The sequence below is a fragment of the Mesoplodon bidens genome (genome assembly GCF_964165515.1).
Source record: "Mesoplodon bidens genome assembly, chromosome: 10".
Classification (NCBI taxonomy): Eukaryota; Metazoa; Chordata; class Mammalia; order Artiodactyla; family Ziphiidae; genus Mesoplodon; species Mesoplodon bidens.
In genome coordinates this window covers 31185231-31200486 of record NC_138172.1, presented here as the reverse complement: position 1 = coordinate 31200486, position 15256 = coordinate 31185231, and positions in this window count along the sequence as shown.

Sequence of the window (15256 nt, the reverse complement as noted above, 5' to 3'; positions counted from 1 at the left end):
GCACGATGTTTCCTGGTAAATGTCATTCGTAACTCTTTTTGCAGGTCCTTACTGGTGCACATTTAGGATGTTACCACTTATTTTGCTGTTGTGAGCATTTTACACATGTGAGCATTTTTACCAGTAGAATCCCTAGGTCAACGGTTGGGGTATTTTCAAGGGTGATAGATCTTGGCACATGTACAATCTCATTTTAAACCTCCCAAGAGCACTGGACTCTAAAGGAATGTTCTGAAAAGACTCCTCAAGTCATGCTAATAATCACCCCTGGAATGTATTTGCTGGGTGGGTTTGGAATTTGAGAAAAGATTTTTTCTTTAAGCAGATCTGGTTTCTAAAATCTCCTTGGCACAGGGATGTGGACAGGGCCAAGAGAGGGGACTTTGTGAGGGGGCACCTGGAGGTCAAGGAACTGGACCCCACTAATCCCAGCTCTGGCTGGCTGGGGGATCTGAGGATGAGGACTCAACTTCCCTGGGAGGCCAATCCTGTAGCAAGCAGGGCTTTGCTGCTTATGAAATCACACTCCAGGGGAGAGAGAGGAGACACCCACAAGGGCCTCGCCAAGGACTGGACAATGGCACATGTCAGCCAGTGAAATCCAAATGGCCCACAGACGTAAGAAAAGATACTTGGCCTCTCCAGAAACCCAAGAAATGCACACTGAAGCAACAATGGAGTATTGTTTTTCACCTATCAGATTGGCAAAAATTAAAACAAAATGATACCTAGTGTTGGAGAGTGCTGGATACCTAACGTGGGGAAATGGCCGCGCTGGTACACTCCTGCAGGGAGTTATAGTACAGTCCTCCTGCAGGGAAACACGTGCTTCCCAACAGCTATACCATTCCATTCCTAGAAATTTTTTTTAATAACACATGCGCAAAGAAACACAGTCAAGGATTTGCATTTACCAGCACTGTTCGTACCAGTAAAAAAAAACTGGCAATAAAGTAAATGTCTAGATAGGGGACTGGTTAAATAAGCTGTGTTATCCCCATAAAATGTAACAATCTGTGGCTAAAATTGATGCTGTAGATCTGTGTTTACTAACATGGAAGACACCCACTACCTATATGTGAAAATCAAGTGGAAAAAAAAACAGGTTGTAGAATAGTATTTGTGATTACCATTTTTTGATAACAAAATTGGTTAAGTGTATATTATTACATATGCTCTGTTATGTTATAGGCTTAGCATTATATATGTACGCACATATCAGTATGATATGTTTGCATGTTTAGATATTTGTATATGTGTGTATCTATATATGTATATTATGTGAATTTATGTGGAAAATGTTTGGAAGGAGATGAATGAATATGTCCTCAGTGATTAAACTCAGCTGGTAGGGAATTTTATTTACTCATTAATTTGTTTTTGTAATTCTCTGTGCTTCCTGGAGGGTTCTGTTTGTGTGCTTTTGCAATCAACTTGTGTTGTTTTTATAACAGAACAAATAAATTGTTAATATTAGCTTAGGAAACAAAGAAAGCTAATAACTCTGCTCTAAGTGTATTAGCCAATCTAAATGCAATTATCCCCTCATACCAAGATGGTCCCCAGCTCTTGTCCACATTAGAAACCCCCTCTGATCCCAGGACTGTCTTTAATTACAATAATAAACATAAGAGGAGGAGAATGATGATGTCCATTTATTGAGCACATACTGTGTGCCAGACACTGGCTGGTACTTCACACACATTCTCTCCCTGGATCCTCACAGTGGCCTAACACATAGGTACTCTCATGTCTTTGGATTTCCCAGGAGAGCCTGAAATGGGGACTTTGTGTAAGTGATTTGTTGAGGGAGAGCTCTCATGGGAAGTCTGTAAAAGAGTAAGGGAGGGAAGCAGGAAGGGGCAGGAGAAGTTAAGCAAAGATGTTGGTTCAGCTCAAGTCTAGTCTCAGCCTGATCCCATGGAAAGTTCTGGACTGTACATGATACCACAGCATTGTCCCACTTTGAGACAAGGACACTGGGCTTTTATCCCCCCATATCAGTTTGTCATGGGCTGGGGCCAATGGGCAAGGATAACCAGGGAGATGGGGTCAACCTCCCAAGTATCTCCGGGTGAGGCACCTCCCATCAGCCAAGGGCAATTGTTTTGAGAAGAGTGCAGCTGTCAGCAGCCAATGCTCACAGCAGCTGGGGGATGGTTATGCTGGGCCAGTAAAGGGGTTGTGGGTGATCACTAACCTCCTACATATTATTATTATCATCCCCATTTTACAGATGGGGAAACTGTGGCTCAGAGAGGTTAAGTAACTTGCCCAAGGTTACCCAGCTAATAAGAGACGGAAGCAGGTTTTGAACTCAGATCTGAAGTCCTAGCTCTGAGCCTTAGAACTAGACTGCTGGTAATTTCATAGAGGGAAAGGGGATTGAGGCTGTGGGTGGGTACCCTCCCCATATCCCCTGCCCCACCAAGTGCCCCCACCATCTATTCCCTGTGCTTCACATTAGCATCTTGGCCGATAAGCAGTTCTAACCTGGGCTTTTGAAGAAGGGAGCCACAAAAAGCCTTTGTGTTCCTGCTGAGGTCCCTGAAGCTTGTGTATCGGTGGAGCTGGTTGCTAGGAGACGTTTCTCAAGAAATGTCTTTGGAAAATGAGCCCAGGCTCTGCCCACAGCCCCAAGTTATTGCACCTGGGAGAGATATCTCAGCACGTGTGTCCCCCAAGGTATTAGGAATAGATCCAATTCCTTCTCCACCTGGTTCTTCCAGGCCCTAGCTCAGAGTGTATCCTGGCTGAAAACAGTTCCTGTGCCAGACAAACTCAGAATCCTGGAGAGAAAGGGCCCTTTGAGATGACCTGCCTGCCCCGCCCATTATATGAATGGGGAAACTGAGGCACGGGGCATTGAGGGACTCACACAATGAGTTAGTGGCAGGGTCACAACTCATCTCTCTCATTACTGCACAAGGCAGCCCTCCCACCCCAAGCCCTGTATGGTGACACAGAAGGAACTCAGTATATGAGGACTTGGTACATTTCCCTTTAAGGATAACCCTTGGGGTTCAAAGCCTTCTGGGGGCCAAATGATTACTTTGCTCAAGTGGAGAGGAGCAGCTGCATTTACTGGGCATCTACCATGTGCCAAACCCTGGAATAGGCGCTTCAGGGTCTTCATCTGCTGAATCTGACTTCTGGGCTGTCTTAGGATCAGTGTCTACTGGTTGTTTTTTCTTTTGCATGTCTAGAAAACTTTGATTGCTTACTGGACGTTGTGTACGTGCATGTGTGATGTGTTGTAGGGACTCTGGGTTCTGTTTTCTTCTTCTGAAGAGTGTTAAATTTTGTTTTAGCAAGCAGCTCAATCACTGGTTGAACCCTTTGAAGTCCCGCGGGTGTGGTTTTACACTTTGTTAGGGAGGGGCAAAGCCCGAGCTATTTCCCAAGCCTCCCTAACTTGAAAGGACTTGCCTCCAAACTCCCTCCTCTGAGGATCTTGAAAGATTCGGCTTTAGGCTCTGTTCGGGCTGGTTTAGAGCAGCTTTTTATACTAGAGTATGATCCTCACTTCTAGGGCTTGGCCTTTCTCATGTCTCAGCTTGATGCCTGGGATTAAGGTCTGTCCAATGTCCCCCAGCACTGCTTGACCTGTAGTATCTCAGTGTGGTCTCAACCCCCTACCAGCTGCCCTCTGGTAAACCTTGGATAGTCCCACTCTGTGCATGCATAGCCCAGCCTTTGGGCAAGGACTTATGGGTCCTGGGAGACCCTTAAAGACTTCTGGGGTCCCCTGGCTATGCAGCTCCCTCCTCTCCAGTGTCTTGTCCTGCACATTCCTTCTTTTGTTGCCCCAGTGGTCCCAAACTCTGATCAATGCCTCCTGCACTCAGAGGGACTGCTGTGCTCTGTGTGGGCTCCCTTGCACTGGGCCATGCTTGGGAAGCTGTCCCAGAATGAAAGTCCACGGGATGAGGGACTCACCTTGTGAGTTCCCCTTCCCTCAGAATCACAGTGCCTATGGTCCACTGCCTGAGAACAGTTGCCTTTTAGTTTGTCAAGTGTTAACAATATTTTGTGTTGGTCTGGTACCAGGTTCTCCATCATGACCAGAAGTAGAAGTCCAACTCACAGCTGAACCCTGTCTCCCTATATTTATCTTGGAATGCTCATAAGGACCCTGAGAAAAAGGACTTGACACCCTCATTTAACAAGTGAGGAAACCACGGTTCGGATGGGTGCAGTAACTATCCCAAATGGCAGAGCAGTAGAGCCAAAAACTAGTTTTCTGGACTTCAGAGCCCATGTTTTGTCCCAGTACTACCCCTGCTTTCAGTGGGAAAGCTAAAATCAAAACTAAATTTCACTGTCACCATCACCAAAACAGCGTTTTCTGAGCCCATTTATATATTTTCCTATGTCCCATTTCTCACCGTGTACCTTATTCCTGTTTCTGCCACTGACCCCCTGGTCTGGGTGATCATCACCCTTCACGTGGATGATTATCATCATCTCCAAGGGGGCTTCCACTGTTTTCTTCCCAGAACATGTTTGCTGACTTACTTTCTTGCTCTACTGCCTTCAGTGGCTCCCTATGACCCACAGTGGTGCTTCTCAAAATGCAGAATTAAGAACTGCACCTTAGGGAATGCTGTAGCCCACAGCTCTGCTCTTGAAGATCCACAGCTGGAAGTGGGAACATGTCGGGGCACTGCAGGAACGAAACTTGTTTAACCAGACTTAACCCAGATTGCTGGCCCTAAAACCCTTAGCTCATCGAATCCATACTAAAATCTTATGGAACACACTGGAAAGTGTTGGACCACAGAGTCAAGGCTAGTCTTTCTGTCTGCCTTTCCGTCCTTCTACATTTCAACCTCCTGTCTCAATTTCATTTCCCACAACTTCTTGTCACAAGCCACGCTCTCCCCCAGACCTGTGTATCCCTTCTAGCTATAAGAATGATATAAGCCTGCAGCTCCGACTTTCTATGAGGGGGGACTGGCCCCGAAGTGGGATCAACCAAAGGAGAATGAAGCCATGAGGAAGAGAGGAGCTAGGTTTTGAAGACTTAATTTAAAACCCCGGATCCAGCCTTGCCTGAAGCCATTACTCCTGGACTTTCTGCTATAAGAGCTGATAAATTCTCTCTTCTTCCCTTTTAACTCAGGGCTCCCGCAACCAAAAGAGCACCTGGCTGGTATATTTTTCCAACCGTCTGATAAGTTTTCCAAGATTGAGCCCTACGTCCTGTCCGTTTCTGCTCCGCCTCGGGACCGTGGTACTAAGGGTTGGGGTTCAGATGCTTCTTAAACGTCATGAGCCATTGTCCCACAAAGGCCACTTTTCTTGGTCCAGCATATGACTAGACGTTGGCAATGTGAAAGTAACTTCACAGTTGCCAGCTCTGAGTTTTCTCCTGGAGGGTGGGGTTGAGGAAATGGGTGGGGAAAATTCAAACATGAGATCTCCCACCTCCTGTGTTCACACCTTGCTGTAATCCCCTCCCTCCCAGTGTGGGTGGGACCTGTGACTTAATTCTAACAATAGACTGTGGCAAAGGTGATGGCATGTCACTCTCATAATTATGGTACTGTGTGTGTGTGTGTGTCTTGCTAGCAGGCACTGACAAAGAGATTCTCCTTGCTGACTCGATGAAGTGAGCAGACATGTTGAGATGCCCACATGGCCAGAACTGCTGGCAGCCTCTAGAACTGTGGGTGGCCTCAAGGACCTGAGGAGAGCCTCCAATCAACAACCAGCAAACATCTGGGGCCCTCTGTCCTACAACCACAGGAAATGAATTCTGCTAACAACCTGAATGAGCTCAGAAGCAGATCCTTCCCCAGTCAAGCCTCTAGATGAGAGCCCAGCCTGACCAACCCCTTGTGAGTCTCTGAGCAGAGGATGCAGCTAAGGCAGGCCACGACTCCAGCCCGTGGAAACTGTGATAAATGTGTGCTGTCTGAAGCTGCCAATTTTGTGGTAATTTGTTACACTACAATAGAAAATCAGTACAATGGAATTTGGAGAGAGATCTGAGTTTTATTTCTGCCTCACTTGCCAGCAGTGTGACCTTAATGTGAGTCACATCACTGCTCCAAGCCCCTAGCTTTTTCCTTTATGAACAGGTGCAGACTTGGGAGAATTAGAGCTAATGCATGCAAAGCACCCAGCACGGGGCTGGCCCGGAACAGAGTAGATGCTCAATAAATAGCAGTTAAGAGTTATGCTTAATTTTCTTCATTTTTCTAAATTTTTAGTACTTATCATGATTACTTTGATATATAGAAAAGATAATTTTGCTTCAAATAATTAAGGGGATTTACTTATCTAAGAACACAGAGCTGGTCAACAGCAGAGCAAGATGACCGCCTGAGAATCCCATGCGGGTCTCTTTCCCAAACATCCCCTTCCTCATACCTGGAGTAACAACAGCAGCAGCCCAACAACAACTACCCAAAGAGCCAGGCACCTCACCTGTACCAAACATGCAAGGTGTTGTCATTATCCCCATTTTACAGATGAAGAGACTAAGGCTCAGAGAGGTTGAGTCACTTCCCAACGTCCCACAGCTGCCAAGTGGCAGAGCTGGGATTTGATTCCCACACCTACAAGGAACCACCCAGTCCACAGCATCCAAACCTGGCTTGGATTCTCCCCAGACCCCCGTGGGGTGGGGGGGACAATGGGGCTTTCTGGAACGGGGCAAGGGCAAGGAAATCAGCAGCAAGGCCTGGCCCCAGATCCCTTTACGCCAGGGGAGATCACGTTTCCCCCGATCTGGCGCCATGAGCAGGGCAGAGAAGTGGGCAGGCAGCCACTTCCCTGGTTATTCAAGTAGAAAATTACAGGTGCCCAGAATAGCCTGGGCATTCTTTTATTTATGAATAAGCAGCGAGTCCGTGTAGCTGGAATGGGGGCTTACATGCGTTTTTTCCACTGGCCACGTTCCTGAGATCTGCAGGGTTCCCTAGCTCTCTCAAGGGACTCTCTCACAGGCTGGGGGAACTGGCAGGATTGGGCTGTTTTCAGGGAACGGTCATGGGAGAAGGAGAGACCACCATGTCCTTCTTGCTTCTTGCTGTGTGACCTTGGGCAAATGGCTTAGCTCCTCTGGGACTTCATTTCTTCCGTAAAATGGGGTGAGTCCTAAGCTTACAGAAATGTTTTACTTTCTTCTGAGCATAAAATTAACACTTGCTCATTGTCAACAATGTAGAAAGTGTAAAAAAAAAAAAAAGCCCACCACACACAATGACCATTATATCCCCCCCCATCACCCCTAATTAAGATAATCAGAGTTAACATTTGGTATATATCCTTCCAGTCTTTCTTTCTATGCATATGTAAAAAAAATGACGGGTAGAGCCCAATACCTGAGGCCCTGTGCTCTAGAAATGGAACCTTCACTTGCAGTCAACAAATATTAGTCAACCAGTATTTATCGAGCACTGCCCCAGGCCATGGGGTGGCTTAGAAGCAGGTTACCTCAACACCTCCCGACGTTCTGTTCTCCAGCCCTCTGCAGACACCCCCCAACCCCGAACCACCTGAGGGGTTGGTGGGAGGGAAAGCCATTTTGCAGGACTCAGACGCAGATGTGAGGCCTGGAGTCTCCTGGCAGGACATCCCCCAAGCTTGATGCACAGACAGGCTGGCCTGAGCCTGGCTTGTTGACCCCTGACTCTCCTCCCTGGAGGGTCAGTGTGGGAAGCTGCTGCCCTCTCCCGGGGCTGTGTCTTGACTAGTTAATATGTGAAGCGCTGAGAAATGGCACCTGACACACAGTGGGCGGTCAATATATCTTAGCTGCCTCTATGGCTATTACATCGTTATTATTCCTGCTTGGAAGCTAGACAGCCTGAGCCCGTTCCCTTGTGGAGACTGATTTGTACTGAACTTGAGGAAACAGCAGCTGAATCACTTGCAGGATGGATGGAAGTCACGACAGCACTAATGACAGCCACTTCCTTTTATCGGGCACAGCACTGGGGGCCAGATGCTCTGCGGAATCATCTCACTTGCTGCCTACAGACACCCCACTAAATGGTTATCTCTAGTCCCCGTTCACGGATGAGGAGACTAAGGCTCAGAGGTGTTAAGTAACTCTCCCAAGGCCACACAGCTGGCAGGTGGCAAACAAGGACTTTATCCCAGGTTTGTCCAATGCAGAATCCCTCATCCAGGAGGCTCAGTCTGTTGGGGTGAGGAGGGCCTGGTCCCTGCCCCCGGGAGCTCACCGCCTGGTGGCAGAAGCCCCAGTTTGGAACTTTCAAGTTCCTTGAGTTTGCTCAGGGTTAGGGGGAGAAAGCTGTGGGCTCTGGATTTAGGCTGCCTTTGTGTAGATCCCTACTCCGACATCACCTACCTCTGTCACCCGTTTAGGTGTGGGGCATAGTAAGTGCTCAGTAAATCCAACTGCTAATAAGTTATCACTGATATTGTTCCCAGAGGACTTCCTGAAATTCCAAGGGCCCCTGAGTGGCAGGCAGAACTGTGGCTCGTTTAGCTCCAGGAAACTTGGGCCTTTGCCCAGCATTTGGGGTTGGTTGCTTTGTGCCAGATAATGCTGTCCTCAGACTAGGCTGCTGCATACATGAGCCCCAACGTGAAAAGAGGTGGCTGAACAGCATGTGGTTCTGCCCAAAGACCCCCCCACATCTGCTCCATCCACTCTACTTCCCCCTCCTGGTCTGAGATCAGCAGAATTTTGACAGCCAACCTGGTACTCCCAGAGAGGGTGCTGTTCTGAGCAGGTAGAGGGCTAGCTAGTGTGGTTTCAACAGGACCAGCCAGGCCATGACAACATTTGCCCACCTGGGTCAGGCAGATACTCTTCAGCCAGGCAGCTCTTAACTTTCTGCAGCCTCTTTTCATGGGCGGGTACCTGGTAGAAACTCAGCCCAGAGAGCCGCGACAGGTTACTCTAGAGAAGCGAGGGAACTGATGCTTCAGGGCTTGCTTCCTGGCTCTGGGAAGCACCGCCACACTGGGCAGTGATGCTGGGGCAAGTCCATGGCTCAGAGAGTGGGCTTTGAGACGGCCGCCTGCCTGGGTCTGATTCCTGGGTTCACTGCTGGCCTGCTGTGTGACCCTGAGCTGGGCACCTAACCTCTCTGAGCTCAGTTTCCCATCTGTAAAATGGGGATAACAGTAATGCCAACTTCATGGGGTTGTTGTGAGATGGTACCTGGCACATAATAATGACTAATTAAATGGGATATTATTTCCATGAAATGAAGTTGTTTAAAGCCCTATGGGTCCCAGTTGCCAAACTGCTCTGTATGAGAATAAAGAATGAGACAAGTCACATTCTGCAGATTATATTTTCTGCAGCTGAGATTCTTGTCTCTGGGAAATGCGCTCCCTTAAGGACCTGACATGGCCATGCTCCCTCTTCTTAGAGAGTCTGCACATCCTCATGTACACATAGCATTTTGTACCCTACTTCACAGAAACCCACCCATGAGCCTAAAAGTGGAATTTATCCCAAGGAAAGGGCAAACGGTATGCACCAAAATACATCTAATAGAATGTGGTAGTACAAAAAATAAACTAAATACCCCCAAATCAAGGACTGGTCAGGTACATTGTGGCAGGTCCCTATTAGCAGAACACGATGAACCCATGAGAAAGGAACTGACGGGAAAGGACGGGCGTGATCTATTGTGCAGTCTGGACAGCAAGTCCTAAGAGATCCTGCTTATAACACAGGTGACAACGTGGGCTGCAGAGTCTGAAAGGATTCACACCACGTGTCAGCAGTAGTTACACTGGACAGAAGAATAATGGGTGATTTTGTCTTTTCTGTACTTTATGATTTTTCTATAATACAGTATTTGAGTAATAAGAAAAAATTTAAATTAGAGGAGCAAAGTCCACTTTTTAAAGTGATCAAGATGGAGTGTTGTGGAAAGTTTGGAACATAAAGAGAAATAAAAACCCCAATTCAAGTATTTCCTTCCCCTCATGCTTACTATCCATCTTTATGCACTGCTGGGAGTCAGGTTTATCTGACTGCACTAGCAGCCGTGTGCGGTCTGTTCCCCCATAGGAAGCACATCTGCTTGACCCTCCTCTGACTCCTCGGCCATCCGTGGAGCACAGGGGTCCGTTTCTGTCACTCTCCCCCCTCCCCCCATCACCGCCTCCACCCCTGGGCTTCAGTTATCATCTCTTCGGAGGACACATACTGCTGATGGTGGCAGCTCCACATCGCCAGCCCGGGGGAGCCGACCAACTCTGATCAGATAAAATAACAAAACAGAAATAGTAGCCCTTTGTTGAGCCCTTACAGTATGCCAAGTGCTGTGTTCCACAGGTTCTGTTATGAACCCATTTCACATGTGGGAAAGCTGAGGTCAAGGAGGTAGCCAGGGTCACAAAGCTAGTGAGCAGGGCAGCCAGGAATCGGCCAAGGTTCTCCTGACTCCATGGCCCAGGCCCCTAATGCGGTGCTAATACTGTCTCCACCAGGCTAACCTCAGACTTCCACGCCCAGCTCCTTGGCCTGCTTCCCCGGGCCTGTCACCCTGTGGCCTCCACCGTCCTCGCTCCTACAGCACTCACCCCTGCCCTGGCCCTACCCAGCTTCTGCCTCTGTCTCTTCACCTGGAACCTTGTCACCCTCCCCTTGGCCCGGCTCACTCCTCCAGGGCTCTGTTTAGACAGCACCTTCTCTGGGAAGCCTTCCCCGATGCCCTTGCCCCACCTCCCAGGGTTGGGCACCCTCAGGCCATTCCCTCCCTGTGAGGGGGTAAACTTGGAGGAGTCCTGCTCTCTGCGGGAGACTGTCCTTACACTGCCCTCCCAAGGAGCCTGGCCTCCCATGGCTGCCACGTCCTTGCCCTGGGACAGTGGAGCCTTTGCAGGGCAGAAGGCAGGAAGCTTCAGCCCTTAGGTCCAGTCCAAGGTCTGCATGTCACATCTGACCCAGACAGCCTTCCGGCTCAGCTCCTGCAGGTGTCTGCTGCCCCTGGGATGCAGACCTGGGCTCTGCAGCCGGGAGGCTCCTGGCTGTGGGCAGAGCGGGCCAGGGGCAGAGGAGTGCCCGTAGGCCACAGTGCCAGTGGGCAGGACTGGGCCAGCAAGGTCACCCTGAGACATTTCTCTCTCTCTCTCTCTCCAATGTTCACCTGGGTGAGGCATCTCTGGAAAAACTGCCACTGGAAATTTCCACTGACGCCGGCCTGGCTCTGGAACGGCAGGATTCAGAGAGGGAGCCCGTGGTCATTTCAGGCCTGAGTCCCTTATCTGCTCGGGCCCAGACGAGACCCACAGAGAGGAGATGTCTGTAGCACATGGGCTCAAAATAATTCCAGTGCCACCAGGCCCTGGCTGTGGGATTTTGGAGCCCTGCTTAGGATATTTTTTGCATCAATGTATGAGTGGATTGGCCTGCAATTTTCTTTTACTGTCCTTATTGACCTTTGATATCAAAATTATTTTACCATAAAATGAAGTGGGGTGTGTTCCCTCATGGTTTTTTGTTTTTGTTTTTTTTTTTACACTAAAAGACATTTCAAAGGCTCAAACATACTTAAAAAGTTTTCAGACAACTAAAAAGTTGTAGATTTTGAAATGATCACTATTTATCAAAGGCGCATTTTTAAAGAGGAAAAACTGAAGGAGGCAAGAATATACAATGGACACGAGCAAGACAGCCGCCTTACTGAGTAGTGCTGGGAAAACTGGACAGCCACATGCAGAACAATGAAACCAGAATATTCCCTCATACCACAAACACAAATAAACTCAAAATGAACTAGAGACCCAAAAGCAAGACCCAAACCACAAAACTCCCAGAAGAGAACACAGGTAGAACACCACCTGACACGACCACAGCAATATTCCCCTGGTCTCCCAGGGCAAAAGAGACAAAAGCAAAAACAAACCAGTTACACCGAACCAAACTCAAAAGCCCCTGCACAGCAAAGGAAATCATCAACAAAACGAACACAACCCACTGAATGGGAGAAAATACCCACAAACGACATGACCAACAAGGGGTCAGCATCTAAAACGCACAGTAGTTCATACAACTCAACACCAAAAAAGCAAACAACCCAGTCAAATAATGAACAGAAGACCTAAACATTTTTTTCCAGAGACAATATACAGCTAGCCAATGGGCACATGAAGAGACTCTCAACAGCACTAATCATCAGAGAAATGCAAATCAAACCCACAATGAGATAACACCCCACACCTGCCAGAATGGCCATCATCAAAAAGTCAACAAATAGGGCTTCCCTGGTGGCGCAGTGGTTGAGAGTCCGCCTGCCGATGCAGGGGACACGGGTTCGTGCCCCGGTCCAGGAAGATCCCACATGCCTGTGCCCGTGAGCCATGGCCACTGAGCCTGCGCGTCTGGAGCCTGTGCTCCACAACAGTGAGAGGCCCGCGTACCACAAAAAAAAAAAAAAAAAAAAAAAGTCAACAAATAACAAATGTTGGCAAGGATGTGGAGAAAAGCGAACCCTCCCCTCATACACTGTTGGTAGAAATGTAAATTGGTTCAGCCATTATGGAAGACAGTATGGAGGTTCCTCAAAACTAAAAATATAACTACTGTATGATTGAGCAACCCCGCTCCTGGGTGTATAGCTGGAAAAAATGAAGACACTAATTCAAAAAGGTAAATGCACCCCAATGTTCATAGCAGCACCATTTACAGTAGCCAGTACATGGGAGCAACCCAAGTACTCATTAACAGACACATGGATTACGGTGTGGGGTATATATACACAAGGGAATATTTCTCAGCTGTAAAACAGAATGAAGTTCAGCTATTTGCAGCAACGTGGATGGACCTAGAGAGCACCATGCTTAGTGAAATAAGTCAGATGGAAAAAGATAACACTTTGGGCTTCCCTGGTGGCGCAGACGTTAAGAATCCACCTGCCAGTGCAGGAGACATGGGTTCAAGCCCATGTGGGAAGATCCCACATGCCACAGAGCAACTAAGCCCGTGCACCACAACTACTGAGCCTGCACTCTAGAGCCCGCGAGCCACTACTGAAGTCTGGGTGCCTAGAGCCCGTGCTCCGCAACAAGAGAAGCCACCGCAATGAGAAGCCTGCGCACCACAACGAAGAGTAGCCCCGGCGCGCCACAACCAGAGAAAAGCCCGCGTTCAGCAATGAAGACCCAACACAGCCAAAAATAAGATTAAAACAAACAAACAAACACGATAATGTCACTTATATGTGGAATCTAAAAAATAAATGTATATAGCAAAACAGAAACAGACTCACAGATGCAGAAAACCAACTAGTGATTACCAGTGGGGAGAGGGAAGGAGGGAGGGCGCTGGGCTACATACAGCCCGCAGGCCTGCAAGCCTTGTAGTTGGCCAGGCTCGAGAGCGAAGAAAGAGCCTGGAGACAGTGACAGAGACATCAAAGGCTTATTGTGTAGGGGGTCTTACATGTCTGAAGCAAAAGGTCCTGGAGCGACACTCCAGCCGGTAATGCACGCAGGCAGGCCCGCGGCAGCCATCTTTGCTATTCAGGGAAGAAGGCGGCTCACATTTATAGGGGGAATTGATGGTCAGGTTAGTTCATCAGTTACCAGGGAAACCAGCAGCTGGGACATATTCCGCATAGCCCCTCGGGTTAACGAGCATCACGAGGGCAGGTGTTTCCCTTTAATAATCTAGCAGGAGGAGGCGTTCTGGCCTAAGGATCAGATCAGTCACGAGCTAAGGCGGGGGCAAGCACGTTCACGTGCACAGGTGTAGGTGAAGCCGGGACCGGTCGAGCAGGGGATGCACAGAGAGCAAGAGAACAGCCATCTCGAGTGGTCTGACCGTACACTCCACCCCGACATACCCTGCACGACCCTTACCACCTTGGCCTTCCTCCTACAATCCCTGGGGTCGGGTATGTAGAGGTGCAATGCAGCCAAATACAACACAAATACAAAACAAATGCAATACAGAGTCCAAGGGGTGGGCAGACTTTGGAGCCAAGCGCTTACTGAGTCAATTTTTCATGCAAGTCCAAAGGAGGATGACGGCGGCATCTTACTGTAGACCCAGCAATCATAGCAGTGAGGCCACCAGTTGCTCAGACTAGGGACAAAATGTGAGATGTTTAAGAGGCGCAGTACAGGGAAGATCAAGACCATTAAGCAAAATACAGGCAGTAGCAGCATTCTGAGATAATACCAACCCTGCCAGTGGTTTTGTCCTGGCCTACAGTTCCATACCGCCTGTCCACTCTCAGGTCCCATAGCCGGTGCCAGATACCGAAGCAGTGGTAAAACGACTGACCACGGGGTTGATATAATGGTGCCTTTCTCCCGTAGGGGGCCCAGATTAATTACCTTAGTAGTCTTAGGTGTGCCGGGGTAGAAGACAGGTGAAATCTGTAAGTCCCTTTCTAATCTTACTCCCCACGGGGTAGCAAACCCAAACCACCAGGGGTTTACCTGCCCATCCCAGGGCCATTTTATGTATTCGCCTGGGGGTAGATCCTGCAGCAAGGGCAGGCACTGGGACGATTGCTCCTGGGATGTGTCCACGTGTGGAGAGAGCGGGTTTCCCATCTCAGCTGTTGTTCAAGCAGTCCATTCATCCTTTCAATTAGCCCAGCAGCAGTGGGGTTGTAGGGTAGGTGGAAATGCCAGCGTATGTCACTTTTATTGGCCCGTGCCTGAACTTCATGGATGGTAAAGTGGGTTCCTTGGTCACTATCAATGTCCATGGGGGTCCTTTATATTGGGCACAGCTGTTCTAGACCCCCAATGGTGGTTTTTGGCATTGCTCGATGACTTGGGTAGACCTTTTGTAACGTCTTCCACCTGTCGTAACACATCACAGGCGGCGTATAGCTGTTGTTCCATTATACCGTATCATTGCTGTGCCCCCTTCCACAGCTGGGACCAGGAGCCCAACGGTACTCTTATTATTTTTCCATTGTCACAGGCCCCAACCAACCCCTTCGGGGTAACTGGCCACGTCCAATTCACAAGCCTATCCCTGAGTTAATATCCCTAAAGCTTGTGACTGTAGTTGTTTAGGGGTGGTGGGTTGGGAGTATGCTTGTCTTACCCAACCAAATAACACCCAAATATCTGATAGATAATCCAGGTCCTTGGGTTTTGTCTGTAGGCACCAACCATCCCTTGTGCAGTCAGAGGAGCTACGAGTATGGGGCTGCTACTTTTAAACTGGAAAGAGACTCTGAAGTTAATAGGAGATCATCACTGTGATGGAAGAGAAAAACATCTCCCGTGGTGGTCAGCTGCCACAGGGCCTTACAGGCTTGTGGACGGCCTCCTCGGGATCACCCCC